Below are 16,297 nucleotides of genomic sequence, written 5' to 3' on the forward strand. Positions count from 1 at the left end.
TCCTCTCCATCACTCTGGTATCTAGTCACATCATCATCCTCTCCATCACTCTGGTACCTAGTCACGTCACCATCCTCTCCATCACTCTGGTACCTAGTCACATCACCATCCTCTCCATCGCTCTGGTACCTAATTACTTGCTGGCTTTCACTGCAGCTATGGGGGTTAGGGGTTAGAATTAAGCCTCTATATTGATGCGAAGTAGAGCAAGTATATTGTTGGAATCCCATTTGAGGGGATCCACTTCGCATACACCCATCCTCTATTACCTGTTTCTCAGTTCTCCAGTCTTAAAAACTGTGCAATCTCTCATTCATAGGTAGAAAAACAAGGCTGATGACAGTTGTGAGTATTGGTATGTTAACCTTCAATGCAGTTAAATATATATGTTTATTTACATTAATGATTCTGAATTGAATGAGATAAATCACTCAAGAGATTTATTCAAACCATCTCTTTTCCAATTCTAGAATAACCTCCAAGGGATATGGTCACCAGGTGGAAGAACTCTGTCATAGACTGTTGCTGTTATTGATGAGGTACATTATATCCCTCAGGTATTTTAGGTTAGAAAAATCTTGAGAACCATTGCTTCTAAGTGACTCACTTATTGAGGTTTGAGAGGATGGTGTTCTTTTAGCTCAGAACAACTTGGTTTCAAAATACATGGGAAAAGTTTCATTTATTTAAGTGATCAGAAAACTTCCAATTAAAATAGCCTTGAGGTACCTTTCTAAATTGGTAAATTGTAAAATTTACAAATATGTTTTACAAATGTAATAAAACTGGGTAGATTTCTGTGCAGATTAGTAAAATTTTCTAGGAAATGATATGACACTGTATCATCAAGAATCATAGTACAATACCCCCAGTATTGACTATAATTTTGGAGTATTTACCGTGTGTCAGAATTACGTGAATAAGATCCTCCCGACAATCCTGAGACAATAGGTGCCTTCGTTGTCATTTTACAGGTAGGAAGCAGACATTCAGAAAGGCTGGATGACATGTCTCAGGTCATATACTGACGGAGCTGGGATTTGAACTCAGGGATATCAGATTGCAAATCCCATGTTTTTAACCCTCTTTGTATACTTTAACTTTTTGTCCCAGTAACCATACTCTAATGTAACCTAAGGAAGCAATTCTTTGGAAAAAAGCTGTATAGACACAGATGTTTATAGCAGTGGATTGTATAATAGCAAATATTTGGAAGCCACCTTCATTTCTCACAATAGGAGAATGGTTGGGGGAACCATGAGACCTTTGCTCAATGGAATATTATGTAGTCACTGAATCAGATCATTAGGCTGTTTTTGTAAAAATATGGAAAGATGTTTACAATTATATAATTTTTAAAAGATTGAATGTGAGATGTTTACCACCAAGATTTCAACCGTGAAAATGTATGTATGCATAAAAACAAGGACCTAAAGTTACAAAAAAAGAAAATAGTTTTCAGGCATGGGATTATGTGTATTTTTTCCCCCGAAATCAAAACAGATTATTGAATAGGACACAAAAAAAACCAGTTTTAGTTTTTCTGCCTCAATTAGCAGCAATTCATAAAAATGGCAGCAAAGCAAAATAAACTCTTGGTAATAATTATTGCATAGATGTACCTCTTTGGGAAATATTAAGAACTGCAGGATTTCACAAGATTGGTAATTATCTGTTCATATGTGTATCTCCTTCACAAGACTTCTGGTTTCTGGAGTAAGGAGAATCCTATCTTTATAGTGGACTTAGCATCCATTCTCCTTTTTCCTGACGACAGCACCCTAATGTCCTATCTCCATTCTTACTCCATGTAGATGGTGAGGAGCTGACTCCACTTCTGGCTTTGGGGATTGCCAAGTAGCCCAGGGCTAACCAATCAGAACATTGCATTACTTTGGTCATAGTGAATGTGGTAGGTGAGGATATGGAACCCAATCAGAGCAATAAACCTCAATTTCAGAACTTTTGCCAAAACAGCATTAAGAGAAAATCTCCCTTTCCACTGAAGTTGTAGAGAAGATGGGCTGTCTGCCTGGAGTACTGGTAGCTGTCTTGCCATCATGCGGGCAGAGTTTGCATGAGAATGAAGATAACACTGACAAAAATAGGGTCAAAGATAGAGAGAACAAATCCTAAGGATATTGTCAGAATTCCTAGACCCATCTGTGTCTGATGTTAGAATACTCTTCACTTTTATGAGCCAATTAAACATCTTTTCTTTTTTTTAAGCTGAGTGAGTTTCTGTCTTTTGCATCTAAGAGATTTATAGAATGTTACTTATTTCTTTTTAGGGAAAAAGGAAGCATAGGAGGATGAGGAGGATGAAGAATGGTGGAGCAGAGGTTTGGGGTTAGGATGCAATCACAAGGTTGGAAATGAATGTTGGGGCCAGACTGTAGAGTGGTTTGAAGGTCAAACCACTGTGGCTGGCGTAACTAGCATCAAAGAGCCCAAGTGATGTTTCTAAGGATTAGCCTTTCAATCAGGTCCATTGTAAACTAACCCAAGCGAAACCAGTGACCTGAGGCTATTCTTAGCATAGCTGTCAACCTAAGAGAGCTCTCTTGGAACCAAAGTTTACTAGGTTGCCAATAGTTTTGTTTCCCTTTGAACTTGCCCTATATTTGAATCAAATGGTTAATCAAGTGACCACTAATATGATGCATCGAAAGTCATCCTTACAAAAATCCTGTAGCTTAACAGGCCTTGTGCAGACGAAACAAGAACTGCAGCCTATTTCAACCCAACCTTATCAAAAGCAAGGCAGGGGCATCCGTATTGCAAAGGCAGGAGGGGAAGAGAATTCCTCGGGGCAGGGATCAAGTCACCTTTCAGTGGGTGAGTTGATTCTCTCTTGCAAGTGAAAATATTTTCTGTAAGAGAAATTGGATGTAAATTTTTTGTTGTAAAATTGTATCTCAAATATGCCTGTGGCCACTAGTCAAAGGATTTTTATTCTAACTCTTACTTTATAAGTGAAAATCTGAGGTACAGTCTCTTATACCATTTACTCAAGACATTTAGAGAAATTGTTTCTTTTTTTTTAAGGAAAAAATTTAGTTTAATCCTTCTGCACTATGAATTTTGTCTTTTTGGATGACTGGGTCCTACTGGCAATATAGATGCTTAAATAACAGTAGCTCAGATATCTTAGAAGAGATTGTAAAATGTTCAACATCTTAATTTAAACCCAAGGTTTATTAAATATTTGCTTCACATTGTATATAAGGCATTTTTCTCCCTCTGCCCCAACCCCCCGAGTCAATTTCACACAGGACATAATTTTTAGAGCTTCTGATTCACTTCATTCTTCCCCTCACAGCTATATGGAGGTGTGGAGTGGTGTAGAACCCGGGTTTAAGGGTGAGGCATAGTTCAGGTTTAGGCCCCACAAAACAACTGCAGTGTGATCTGGAGGGATTTCTCACCCCTGACCTTCCTCATCTGAGAAATGAGGCCAACGCCACTCACTTCAGGGCCCGGACGGTCACACGAAACATCTGTTGCACAAACGAGCGCTAGATGAATCTTAACTAATGGTGTTATCACACAAAATAAAAGGTCAGACTTTTCTGTAGATTCTTCCTTCTACTGCAAGGGCTCTGAAAAAGGAGAGGAAGTATTTTGAGGCTCAGAAGTTTTCTGGACCTCTCAGTTCTGCTTAGGAGATATGACATCTACCTTCAAGAGAGAACTGAGTGCATGTCCTAAAGATATTGTTTTAAAAAAATTGGATATAAATTAAATTTTTTGTTGTAAAATTGTATTTCTAGTATGCCTGTGGCTGCTAGTCAAAGGATTTTTATGCTGACTCCTATTGTAAAAAGCAGAGTGATGGACTGTCCATAGTCAAATCCGTATCTTCACCATCCCCTCCTGGGTCTCCTCCACATCCCATTTCCCAGAATCCCCTTCTCCGTTTGGTTCTGGATTTGAGTCTGCCAGTGTGAGGCCCAAAGGCGAGGTCTGGAAGGGAAAAGAGAAGGAGCGGCCATTGCTCTTCAGAGTAGTTTCAGGCAGGCGTGCGAGCAAAGAACACGTGAATGGTTCCCAGCTGCTCCTAAGTGAGCGCCAGCTCATCTCCTGCTCCTGTACTCTAAGTGGGTGATGCAGTTGGTGGTGGCTTTTTGAAAATCCTTTGCTCTGGTGCAGGCTGAGATGGTCAGAAAGGCTTCTGGAAGAGCTCTTGAGAACCACCAGACAGTGCTACAGCCTGAGATCACGGGCAATGGCCTCCTAACCTTTGTTCCTCAGTCCTGCCAACAACTGTGTAGGCCTCTACTTCCATCTAGAAAAGCCATCCCTGCCTGGAATACACAGAATGGCTTCTGTTTCCCTGATCAAACCCTGACTGAAATTGGCAACATGGTATCTTGAACACTAAACTTGGGGTCAAAAGACCTTATATATTATGGCCATTCCATACCAGCCCATATCATCAGCCTGTATCACCTAAATCATTCTTTTTAAAGCAACTTTTGATTTTCCATTTTGTGGGCGTATCATAATTCATTTAACCCATCCCCTGTGGAAAGACAGTTTATCGTTTCTAGTTTTTCTCTGTTGTAACACCAATGAACATCCTTGTCCCACACCTTGCACACTGTGTGAGCATAGCTATAGGATACAGTCCTGGAAGTAAAATTGCTGTGTCCCAAAATAGTTGTAGCAGTGCCAACAACAGTGTATGATTTTCAGTTTTGTCCTTTAGAAGCCATCTGTGTGATTGGATAAATTAACTAAACAATCCGAGTTTTACTTTCTTTATCAAAAACCCTCTTTTTCTAAGAAAGATGTTATTTATATCCAAGGCAGTAATAATAATAGAGCACAAGTGTTGAAACCCATGTTCTTTCTGGAGGACCACATTAGAAACATGATGAAAATATTGTCCATATTTTATATGTTAAAAACACAAATTGTTTAAGGGCGGTTGATTGGGCTTTCAATAAAATAAGTCAGAAAGGATGCCATCACCACGTGTTAGCTGGGAAACGAAGAGGCTGCGAGGCGAGACCTGCTTGTTTCGTGCCTCCTCTCTGTGATGCCAGGACCCCGTGGGAGGGTCGTGTTTGTATTTGTGGCCGGATATATATTTGTGTGGGAAGCAAGAAATGCTTGTAGCACTATTATCAAGTTCAGAAGTTTTGTGTTGTTCTTCCTTGTAACTAGTATCAACACATATAGCTTCCATAATGAAATTTGTCTCTTTATTTGTTTTTATGAATGAAGCGTTGTTTTGAGTGAACCGTTGCTGTGTGTTCATTTCAGAGTATCTTTGCTATGGCCAAATATGTGAAGGAAGAGCCTTGATCTAGAAGGGGAAGGTGGGAGTGAATGGATTCCCCTCTGTCCACCTTTCCCTCATCCCTGGATCTGGTTTGTGGATCTCTTTCTTTGGGGAATGGTTTGGTGGTACTGAGATGGAAAGAGATGAGAATAATTAAAAGAAATGGCTACTTGAAGAAATGGTTCACATGGTTTAAGGTGTGAACCATTCCTAAAATGGAATTACAAATGGAATTTTAACATGTAAACCCAGGATCAATGGGAAATCAACCCAGAAAAAAAAATGTGTTGTAACTAAAAGAAAAAAAAACACCCCAAAACTGGGCTTGGAAGCAGATATATCTCACTTCACGGTTTACAATTTGTGCGACTTTAGGCAAATAGGTGTCCTCATCTTTACAACAAGGTGATAATCCCACCCTCACAAGGATGCTAAGAGACTGAGATGAGCTGAGACGAACAGTTTGCAATAGATAAATCCTCACCCCTTCTCCTTTCATTGTCGCTGAATACTTTTGTGTGTTTGAGGACCCAGGAAAGGAACAGACTTTTATGTTCTGATCCCTCTTGCATTAGTGTTTGTAGTTAGTAGATCAACAAAACAGAGGTTCAATGAACCAACCTTCAGGACTCTAGAAGTTGTCTTGTATCTAATCTGTCCCTACAAATTTATTTCTTATAATGAGGCTTAAGAAAATTTCTCTTTCCGTTTTAATGTTTCTCACTGTAAAGTGGAGTTGGCATGAGGGGACCTTCCGGCCGGCAGTGACTCCCTGAGAGGACACTTCCAGCTGCTCATGTTCGAGTGCTGGGACAAGATGGATCACAGCTTTGGGTTGTTTTTCCTCCTGGTCTTGAACCATCTTCGAAGAACTCAGTCCATGTCACCCCTCCCTCTTCTCTTGATAAAACATTTAGTCAGATTCTATCTTTGAACTGTTCATAATCTCCTGAACACACATTCCTGGAATTTAGAGAAAGTAATTTGCTGAATCCTTGAGACGAGTCACAATTTATGCCAAAAATGTAGAAAAACTTGATTTCATTCAGTTTAAAAAAATTTTATTCATTTTTTACCTTGGTGTCAGAAGTGAAATATAAAGACTGAGAGGCTGGTAAAATGTTGGGATTTGTTTTTAATGCAAAATACACTATGTTCTCCTCAAAGTGCGGTAAAGAGCTAAGTTCTTACCCACCCCATGCACAGATGGCGCTATTTGCAAAGGAAAAGCCCCTGGGCCCCGGAGAAGCACGAAACGGAGGGACTGGATCTCTCACGAGGCACTGATGTCTTCCTCTTTCTCTCTTCCTCCGTGTCTAAGGCACTTGCTACCCATGTTCTTTCCTCACCAAATTCCCTGAGGAAATGGTCCTGAGGAATGACTCATCGCTAGGTGTTCCGCTGAGGAAGAAGAAATCTTGGATCCAGGCCCAGCAACTAAAGGAAGAATCCCCTTCCCCCAGCCCTGTTTGGTTACAATCCCTCAGCTGTTAATCTGAGCTTCTGCTTTGGGTTCCAGGGACAGAGAGATAAAGAACTGGGAAATCCACCAAGACTTGGGAGAGTTGAGGCTCATAATCTTTAGCTTATTCCCTGGGTGTACCACACAGTTAGCCTGTGGAGGGGAGAGTAGTCAGGGTAAGCCACTCATGGAGGTCAGGATGGTGACCCAGCATGGGGTCCCCTACAACAGGGGGAAGGGATAGATTAGAAGGCTGCAGATTGGAGTCTGTTAGGGAACGTGGCAACTTGGTGGGAATTCATTCATTAGGTGCTTACTTTGAGCCAAGCATGGATTATTTTATTTAGTTCTCATAACAGCCCTTGAGGTAGGTGGCCACCCCCACATTACGGAACAGGAAACTGAGGCTTAGAGGTTAAGTTACTTACTTAGGATGACATAGCTAGTAAGTGGAGGAGTCGAGGTTTGATCATCATCCCTGTACATCATCGCAATGCAAATGTTTCCCATTCTTCCCCTTTGAACACTCCCTCAGAGACACATGCATCTCCATTTCCACACCCTTCGCACCTCTCCTGGTGCTGGGCAGGTGTCAGCCAATGTGTCTACCACTCCTGCTTTCTTATTTCTACTTCAGCTGATCATGTGGCCAGGTTCATCGCTAGCCTTATTAGATTCCATCCCGGAGAGTCAATTTCCTGTTGCACTTGCGATCAACCTGTACTCCCCGGTTCCCCCACCCGGCTCAACCCTTACTGTCTGTCTTCTCAGTGCAGGACGCAGTGCACCATGAAGGAAGACATTAGCCAGGGTTCATTGTTTCCGTTTTGTTTTGTTTTTGGTGTGTACAATATCTTTAGGACAACTTCGGACAGTTATTCACTATTGCTCAACAGTTGAAAATCCATCTCTTATTGATCCTGTTTTTATCATATGCTTTACGGCAGCTTTTCAAAATCTCCTAGAACCCTATGTTTATATTCATTCCCATTCCTATTTCCCTCTGAGATGGTGAGTCTTCAATTGTCTACTGAAATCTACTCTCGAAGTTCACCAGTGACCTTCTGATGATCAAGTCTTACGCCATTTTTTCATGTCTGTCTTCCGTGCAGCAGATGGCCTGGCTGACCACTTCTCTTTTTCGAGAATTCTTCTTTTCTGTATCCTCTGTACCATGGTACCTCCCCCATGTGGATGGAGGCCATAGATATATCACTGTGTCCTTTTTCCTGGGGACCCGTATTGCATTTCCCATGGCATGCTAGGAATCTTCACCTGGATTCAACACAAGTTCCTGAACTTAACATGTGAAAACCTAAATTAGTCATTTCCCCATGGAAACCAGGTCCTTCTCTTGGTTTCTTTATTTCTGTTAAAAAAAAAAAATCTAGTTTCTAACCTAGAGATCTCCTTTCATATCCATATGGCAAACTTGTTGAAATTTTGTGAAATCAGTCTTCTCTACTCCTTCGATCCTCCCCTCCCCGATCTCTTTGGCACTATGGCCTGCTCCTTGGTTAGACCTGTCATTGCCTTGACCTAGACTCCAGCCTTCAGCCCTCTAATCCACCTAACACAGGCCTATCATATCAACATCCTAAAGCATAGGTCTCATGTTAATATTTCCCCTATTGAAAACAAAGATAAAATCTTCAATAGCTGCTGTTATTTACTGAGTTAAGTATTAATTTCTCAGGGTCTTCCAAATGTACATTTCCAGTTAGCCATTCCTTTTATTTCTTGCTTCTCCTCTAACTTATATCCTCTACTCAAGAAACATCTTTACATAGTTCCAAGAAATTACTCCATGTTTTCCCACGTCCAGGGCCCCTGACACTTTGGCCTATTAAAAAGGCATCGTTTCTTCAAGGGCCACCTCAAATACCACTTCTTCACGAAAATCTTTCCTGAAAATTTGATGGGTTTTTAGAAAAATTTCTTTTATTTATTTATTTTTAAAATAATTTGTGCCATACGGGGGAGGTCACCTTCATGGTAGGTTTGTCTCATTCGTCTTTGTATACTCAGCACACGTCATAGTCTGTTAATAAATAGCTGTTGTGAAGAACTGAGCTGAATGCACTTTGCTTACCACTACTGCAGATATGAAGCATAATGCACGATTCCTCCTCTGATAAACCTTAGAGACACATTGACGAGAAAAGAATTCAGAATTAATGAGATCTCCATTGAGAGCCTGTGATAAGGGTCACATTTGTGCTACAGACAGTAAGTACTGAGTGAGTTTGGTGTAAGACGAGTTCTTGGTGGAATGAATTTCATCTGGTGATGAACTTGAATTTAGTCTTGATGAATGGGTAAGAGTTGAATTAATGCCCAGACGTGGTGGGATAAGATATTCTAGGCTAAGGCTGGGAGGAAGGCTTTTCTCTGCCTCTTTGCAACTTCTACCCACTGGTCTTGGTTCTGCTCTGTGGGGCTACAAAGTATGTTTGCTCTTCAAATTTCAGTTCTTCTCCCTTCCTGCCTCCCTCCCTCCCTCCCTCCCTCCTTCCTTTCTTCCCTTCTTCCTTTCTTTCTTTCTTTTTCTTTCTTTCTTTCTTGTCCTCCCTCCCTCCTTTCCTTTTGTTCTTCCTTCCTTCTTTTCTTTTTTGTCAGACATCCCCAGTTCCTTTAAGTGTGTCCCTCATATGACATCATTTCTAGACCCTTCATCATTCTGGTGGCCTCTCAAGATGTGCTGTACTTAGCTGAGGTGCCTCTTTTAAACACATCTCTAGAATTGAACACACTATCCCAGATAAGATATGTCCAGGTCGAGGGCAGTGGGACTCTAACTATGCCTCTTGTCCTGAATTTGTACTCCTATTAAAGCGTCTAATAGCACACTGACCGCTGGCTCTTACTGGCAAATGAACACGAGAACATTCCTGCCCCTTTGCATACTACGAGGACGTCTAAACTCAGATTCTCCCTGTGCTTTTATGAGCACTAATTAATTAAGTGTCACCACACCTTGGTGAGGACCAGGGAATCACTTCTTCCAGCCTGGAATTACAGGCTGTGCCTGCATGGAATGTTAACCGCCGTGCCCAGCAACTCGGTGAGGTGGAGGGCTGAGACTATCGTATTCAATTGAAACTGCAGGGGGAATTTTAGGGAGGCAGAATGTAATTACTTTAGTTGGACTTGGGCCAGGATTCCGGAGTTAACACAACTGCTCTTAGAAAGTCTGCCATAAGATCTCTGGTGACCACAAATGGTTAGGTCTGTGGTTTTAGGTTTCATCCAAAAGGTAAACAGCTCAGTGCAGCACAGTGCCCCCAACACCACTCGGGGCATCGATTCACACGGACCCGGAGAGGAGAGGCCACCTACTGAATGAGAAACACCATTTCCTGAAGTACCTACTTGTTCCTGGGAGGTCTCTCATCCTCGCACCAAAGCAGAGCAGCCCTCACTTAGCTAGTAAGAACTGACAGGCTCACAGCACAAAGTGATATGGCTGCCAGACTAAATTATGTGCTTGTCATTTTTCCCTGGCTTGTCCAAGATTCCAGCAACAAAACAGTAGGGAACTCCCCATACACATTTTTGCTCAAAACACATTCGTTTCTCCTCTCTGTAAAGTTCCTGGATCCCACAGTCCAAGTTAAACACAACTGGAATTTCCCTATAAGTCAAAAACAATATTAATTCTGAGCCCACATATTTTTCTTCTTGTAGGGTATGTACACATTTAAACACAGCACATGTTGCAGACAATCTGCAAATGGTAAAAAGCTCTAGAGGAAAAAAACAAAAAGAGAGAAATGTGAGAGAACATGTTTTTAACAAGAGGGCAGCGGAGATGTGGTGGGGTCCGAGCCGGCAGTGAGCATTTTCCTCTGTGGTCTGCTGACAGAAGGGCAGAGGCTGGCATCGTGCCGGGTGCCAACCGGTGGAGGCTTCTCTACCGCACAGATCTTCAATGAGGGCTCCTTCTCGGTGGGAAGCAGAGAGATTCTTGTGGAATCTGAGCGTGGCACACAGCTGAACTCATGTGTCCCTGACTCAGGCTGTAGAGGAGACACTGAAGTCCCTGTTTGTTTGAAGTCTCAAGATTACCATAGTCATCTTTTTCAAATTAAAATGGCAATGTAAAGTTTTGTAAATGTTAGTTCTTCTAATTGACGGTGGCTTGTATAATTAAAATAAAGTCACTAATATTTTCTCTTGTTTTCTTTGTTGTCACTGAAAGTTCATTTTTCACGAACTCAGACAAGGTCTTCATTTTTATGAAGACCCACGCTGACCCCTAAAAATCTGATTTTTTTTTTTTTCAGTTAATGTTTGTGCCCATCTGGTTTGAATTTAGCATTCTTATGAGTCATTTCACTGTGATAGGAACACTCTGCTATAGAAAACTTCTGTTAATATTTTAACATTTTAAATCAAACACTGCATAGGGCATTACCTAAGCCCCCTTGCAATTATGGAAAACCATGCCTCTATTTGTTCATGGTTCCTGCCTTCACGTTTGTTTTCTTTAAATTGAAAATAGTACCTGATAAATAAGTGCATACCCCGTATGTGTGTTCAAATACTTTACCTTCTTGGGCCAACGTATCCTTTTGCAGCCTAAGGGCCTTTGGTGGCCGCGGGTGCCTGAAGAAGGATGAACAATTCTATAGGAAGTCGGATGGTCTTTACTTCTCATGGCTGACACTTTACCCATTTAAAAGAGCTCGATTTATTTTCCGATCAACATTGACTTTATAACTTACGTTTTTACTACCCAAATTTCCTGATTTTGAAGCTTGAACTCATTTTCCTTTTACTGCTGGGCAACATTTCTCAAGGTAGTCTTTAAGGCGAAATGAAGGAGGAAAAAAATGCCAGGAATCTCTTTAAGAAAATACAGCAGTGTCTCCTCTACCTTCTTAAGCAAATGGATGGTTCCCAGGGAGACTAGGTTTGGTTATGTATTTAGTCCGCAAATTGAATCTGCACATGGGGTGGACATAATTTAACTTAAAAAAATAAAAAGAGGATTTTTGAAGTATTATTTGTCTATATTAAAAGTGAAGTAAGCAGGCCTTAACAAGCCAAGCCATTTTGTCCTTTATTTGTTATATTTAAAATATTTCATCTTAATTTTGGAAGAAAAAAAATACCAGGGGTTTCAATCAAGAGCTTCCGTAAGGAGCAGGCCATTTTTAAGGTACGTATGAGTCCCACACTTCAACGGGGATACAAATGAGCTCCCACTCTGAATGAATAATAGGGTTCCACTCCCCTGTTCCCCCATTAAAGTTTCTTGAGTTTATTTCTTAATCTGCAGGAATAAAGCTTAACAAAACAAAGCGCCTTACCTGGGCTCTGAGCACCAATTCCTTAAGATAACTTTATTCTCATTCTCATTACATTTTCATTCACTGGTGGCGCTTGGAGAGGTTTAAATCAAAATAGGAAAAATAATAACCGTTGACTCACAGAGGTGGGGCCCCGTTCCTTAGTCTTTGTTCAAACAAAACATGTGTTGGAGGCTATGAAAGCTTTGCAAAATCCAAATCTGGGGATTTTAGCAGCCACATGCCATAACTGCAGATCCCAGGCTCTGGGCATGACGGATACGTTTGTACTTCCCATTAGCCATATTGTTGTGACTGAATAAAAAATGTAGTCTTTTTCACACAATTTAATTAGAAGTACCAGATGTGGTGTTGTATGACTGATGTCAAAATACGACACTTTTATGTAAACACTTTAACTTAATCAATCAAGTAAATAGCTTTCACTCTTTTAAAGCATTGCAAATCTGCTTGGTACAAATACATTATTTTTGTGTTATGCTAAATAGATCATGGCCAGCTGCAGCATTATTAAGAGATTAGGGGAATAAAGTTAGATTTTACTATATTATTTTTCAAGGGTCGGCCTTTACAATTTCCTCCTCTGGGAAAGACGCAAAGAAGACAGGGTTAGAAAATCCCTTAATTTTGTGGTGCCAAAGAAAGTTCTCCTTGAAAAAATGTTTTATCCACCCCCATCAGATATTATTATTAAATGTCTCTTTGCATTCCCCAGTGCTTCCGGGGAAAACAGTTTTTTCTGGTTCCCTGTGCAGTAAACGGCGCATTGCTGAGGCAGTGTCTCTTCACTAGCACACGAAGCGGCCTCGAAGTTTGATACTCCTGGGAGTAGCCTGGGAACTGGGCCCTCAGCAGCCAAGCCATTAGTGTCCAAACACCTTTCCTAATCCTGCCTCGTTTGAATTCTTTGTCAAGTTCAAATTGCCCTGTATCACCAGGGTCAATTTAACTTTATCGGTAAAAGTTGGGCAGCTCACAGAGATGTCCGTCTTTGAAGAGCAAAAGCTTAGGGGAAAGAAAAAAACTAAGTGATGCGCGAAACTAGAGGTCTCAGCTCTGAAATGAACTACAGTGCGTGCTCTGGGTCTGTGTGAATCTTGCGTGAGGCTCACAGGGAAGGGTGGCTGAGAAGGCACTCAGTGAAAAATACTTTGTTTTAAGGAGATGCAAAAGACGAACAGATTTTAGGTTTCTTCAGGGCAATGGGTGGCCCAGTAGGACGACAGAATGCGTTTTTTTTTTTTTTTATAATTTTATTTATTTATTTTTTCCCCCAAAGCCCCAGTAGATAGTTGTATGTCATAGCTGCACATCCTTCTAGCTGCTGTATGTGGGACGCGGCCTCAGCATGGCCGGAGAAGCGGTGCGTCGGTGCGTGCCCGGGATCCGAACCCTGGGCCGCCAGCAGCGGAGAGCGCACACTTAACCGCTAAGCCACGGGGCTGGCCCAAGAATGTGCATTTCTAGTAAACCCGTTTCTCACCTGGCCCTGCTTCCCTTACTCATCGTTTCCTTTCCTTTCCCAGGATGTTTGTGATAACAAGAAGACTCTTTGGAGAGTGGTTGGGAGAAGCACTGTGCAAATGCGGGAGCTGATGGTCATCTGGCTAATGTTCTAGAATATTCTGCAGCCCCTATCCTTGGCGAACGTCTGGAACAATTCCTCCAGGTTGCGCCATTCACACCATGGTTGACAAAAACACGGGGCTCCCTGCAGTTGGGCAATGTCGTAGCTGGGTTCTATCTCTTGTGGAAACTGAGGGGAGGACAAAATGAACCTGAGGACCTTATCCTTGAGGCTCTGAGTTTTCCTGCTTGGAGAACTACCAACAGAGGGGCAATCTGTGGAAGAAGAGAGAATTTGACCTATAGCTTATATATATTTTTCTTTTCAGGTAACACTTATTTATTTTGCTTGTCAAAACTTTTTTTTGTTTGGTTAGAACAATGAGATTGCTTTAAAACTCAAAACAGAACTAAGGATCAGCTTAAACAGTGCCTCGTTTGTTCAGAATTCACCTATAAAGGCCGGTCATAAACTGTGAGCGATTCTGTGTAGAGACGTGGGCAAGATGAAACCCCCGCCTGGCCTCTTGAGAAAGGTTTGAGATTGTTGAAAAGCCCATGTGTGCTGAGAGGCACTTAGCCCATTTCCAGGCCAGATTGGGACTGTTTTAGTCAGAGTGGTCTCTAGGAATTCAAAATTAGGAAAATGCTGAGTAACCTAGGACTGAGCTTTGTATTAATTTACAAGTAAAAATTTAGGAACTTTTAGCTCTCTGCTGTGCTACCCATACTTTGAGCATACACTCAAGCATCTGAAGGCTCTGGTCAGACTTTTCCTTGGGTCCCGGGATCGTGGAGGCTCTCCTGCTCCCCCTCTGCACCTCCCTCCCCTCTCTCCCTCCGCCCATGTTTCCTGTGCTTTATCAAGGGCTGCTTAGTTTACCGACCCTACTTAGGTTGCAGACATCACCTGGAGAAAACAATAAGTGAGGAAACCGAATGAACTTGCAAAGAAGAGGTGTGGGCTTTGTCCTCCAAGTGGATTGATTTTCGGGACCACACACCGTGAATGCAATCAGCCGGTGGGTTTGCTTTTTATGCCACTTAAGCTGGGTGACCGTGTTGTTGTGTGCTTTGAAAAGCTACAGGAGTCAGCTTGGCACTCAGATAGTTTTGCTGTGTGACTCCCCAAGCGCAAGAAGTCCTGAAGGGATTTATTTTCCTTGTTCTCCCCTTTTCCCCCTTCTTCTTCTTCTTTTTTCTTTTTAAGGCATCTCTGTTTACTTTGGCAGAGGCATAAGTCTAAGTTAAAGGTGGGTGGAGGCATTCAGGGAAGGAAGTGTGTGGGGGAAGAAAATGGAAATGCGGTGGGGCCGGCTGCCACCCTGTTTTGCTTTGCTGGAAGACCTGAATAGGCATCAGATGAGTGTTTTGGAAGAGGCTCTTCTGTAGGATTCTCTCTCTCTCTGTCTCTCTCATGCTGCTTCTGTATGGTGGGAGATGGGGCGGCAGAGCCTGAGAGAGGCAATAGGATCTTGGTACACTTGTGACACTTCAGAGGTTGCTCCTGGAGCAAATAGTTCCAAAGAATTTCCTGCAGCGTGGCCAATGGTGTGATTGTTTAGGGTTTGAATACTTTCCATGGTCTGTTTGCAGTACCCGATTTTCTAGTGCTTGGCTTCTATGGCAGTTTCTGGAAGAATCTGCTCTATTGCCAACCAATGAAGTGCTAATTATTTAATAATTAAACCAATACACATACTGCATGCAGCTCCTTCTTGCCTCATGGTCTTTATACTGTTGTCACATGTTGTTCCCTCTGCTTGGAACATTTTTACCTATCCCCCCCCTCCCCCGTTCACTCCCCCACAGCAAACTTCCATTCATTTTCCATATTTTTTATTCAGGTCTCAGCTTAAACATCGTGGCAGTGAAATCTTCCTTGACTCGTCCAGGCTGGGCAAGTACCATCACTACATCCCTTATATGTGATGTATCGCTCCTTGATAGCGTGTATCTTGGTTGTAATTCACTAATTATTGGGGCAATTACTTGTTTACCGAACAGGCCTCCCTGCAGGACTATAACACCTTGAGAGCAGGACTGTGTCTGGTTCTTCATGATATCTGCAGAGCCTGACGTACAGTAGATGCTCCGTGAGTATCTGCGGAATGAATGAATGGACAAATGAGCGCTTGCGTTAGAGGGAGGGAATTGCTGCCATTTATTGGAGACCGATAAACTGTGAGCTCCAAACAAAACAGCAGTAATGATAATGGTTATTCGAAACAGTCAAAAGCCAGTTTAAGCGTACTCATGGGAAATTCAATTTACAAAGATAACGAGGAGTGTGTGTGAAGATCACTGTATTTCTCTGCAGTATGCAATAATGCTTCTCCCAATTGTGTTGAGCAACCTTAGCAATTTTCGAAGTTCCTCACCCTTTTTTGGCGTCTTTCCCTTCCGTTCTAGTAATGTGTATGTACCAAGTGAATGTGTGTGTGGGGAAACGAGACACCTACTTTGAAATGCATTCACTTCACATATTCATTCAAATACATACTGCGTACTGATTATGTAAGTCACAATTGCCAATGGGTGACATGGGTAAAGTACTTAACTTCCGCATGCCTCAGGTTCCTTAAACGTACAATCGGGTTCTTGGGATTAAATGAGATAAAACTTGCAGTAAAGCTTTCAGCACAGTGCCTGGCATGCAGTAAG

At 41.9% G+C, this 16,297-nt stretch overlaps 1 long non-coding RNA gene across 1 annotated transcript; it reads left to right on the plus strand.

Moving 5' to 3' along the window:
* The first annotated feature begins 205 nt into the window (after nt 1-205).
* On the plus strand, nt 206-15,535 carry LOC131415836 (uncharacterized). The gene is made up of 5 exons (XR_009222518.1): nt 206-355; nt 471-539; nt 13,594-13,736; nt 14,530-14,655; nt 15,481-15,535. It is a non-coding gene; the product is annotated as an uncharacterized LOC131415836 (long non-coding RNA).
* Nucleotides 15,536-16,297: the final 762 nt, after the last annotated feature.

The sequence above is a fragment of the Diceros bicornis genome, chromosome 17 (genome assembly GCF_020826845.1).
Source record: "Diceros bicornis minor isolate mBicDic1 chromosome 17, mDicBic1.mat.cur, whole genome shotgun sequence".
Classification (NCBI taxonomy): Eukaryota; Metazoa; Chordata; class Mammalia; order Perissodactyla; family Rhinocerotidae; genus Diceros; species Diceros bicornis.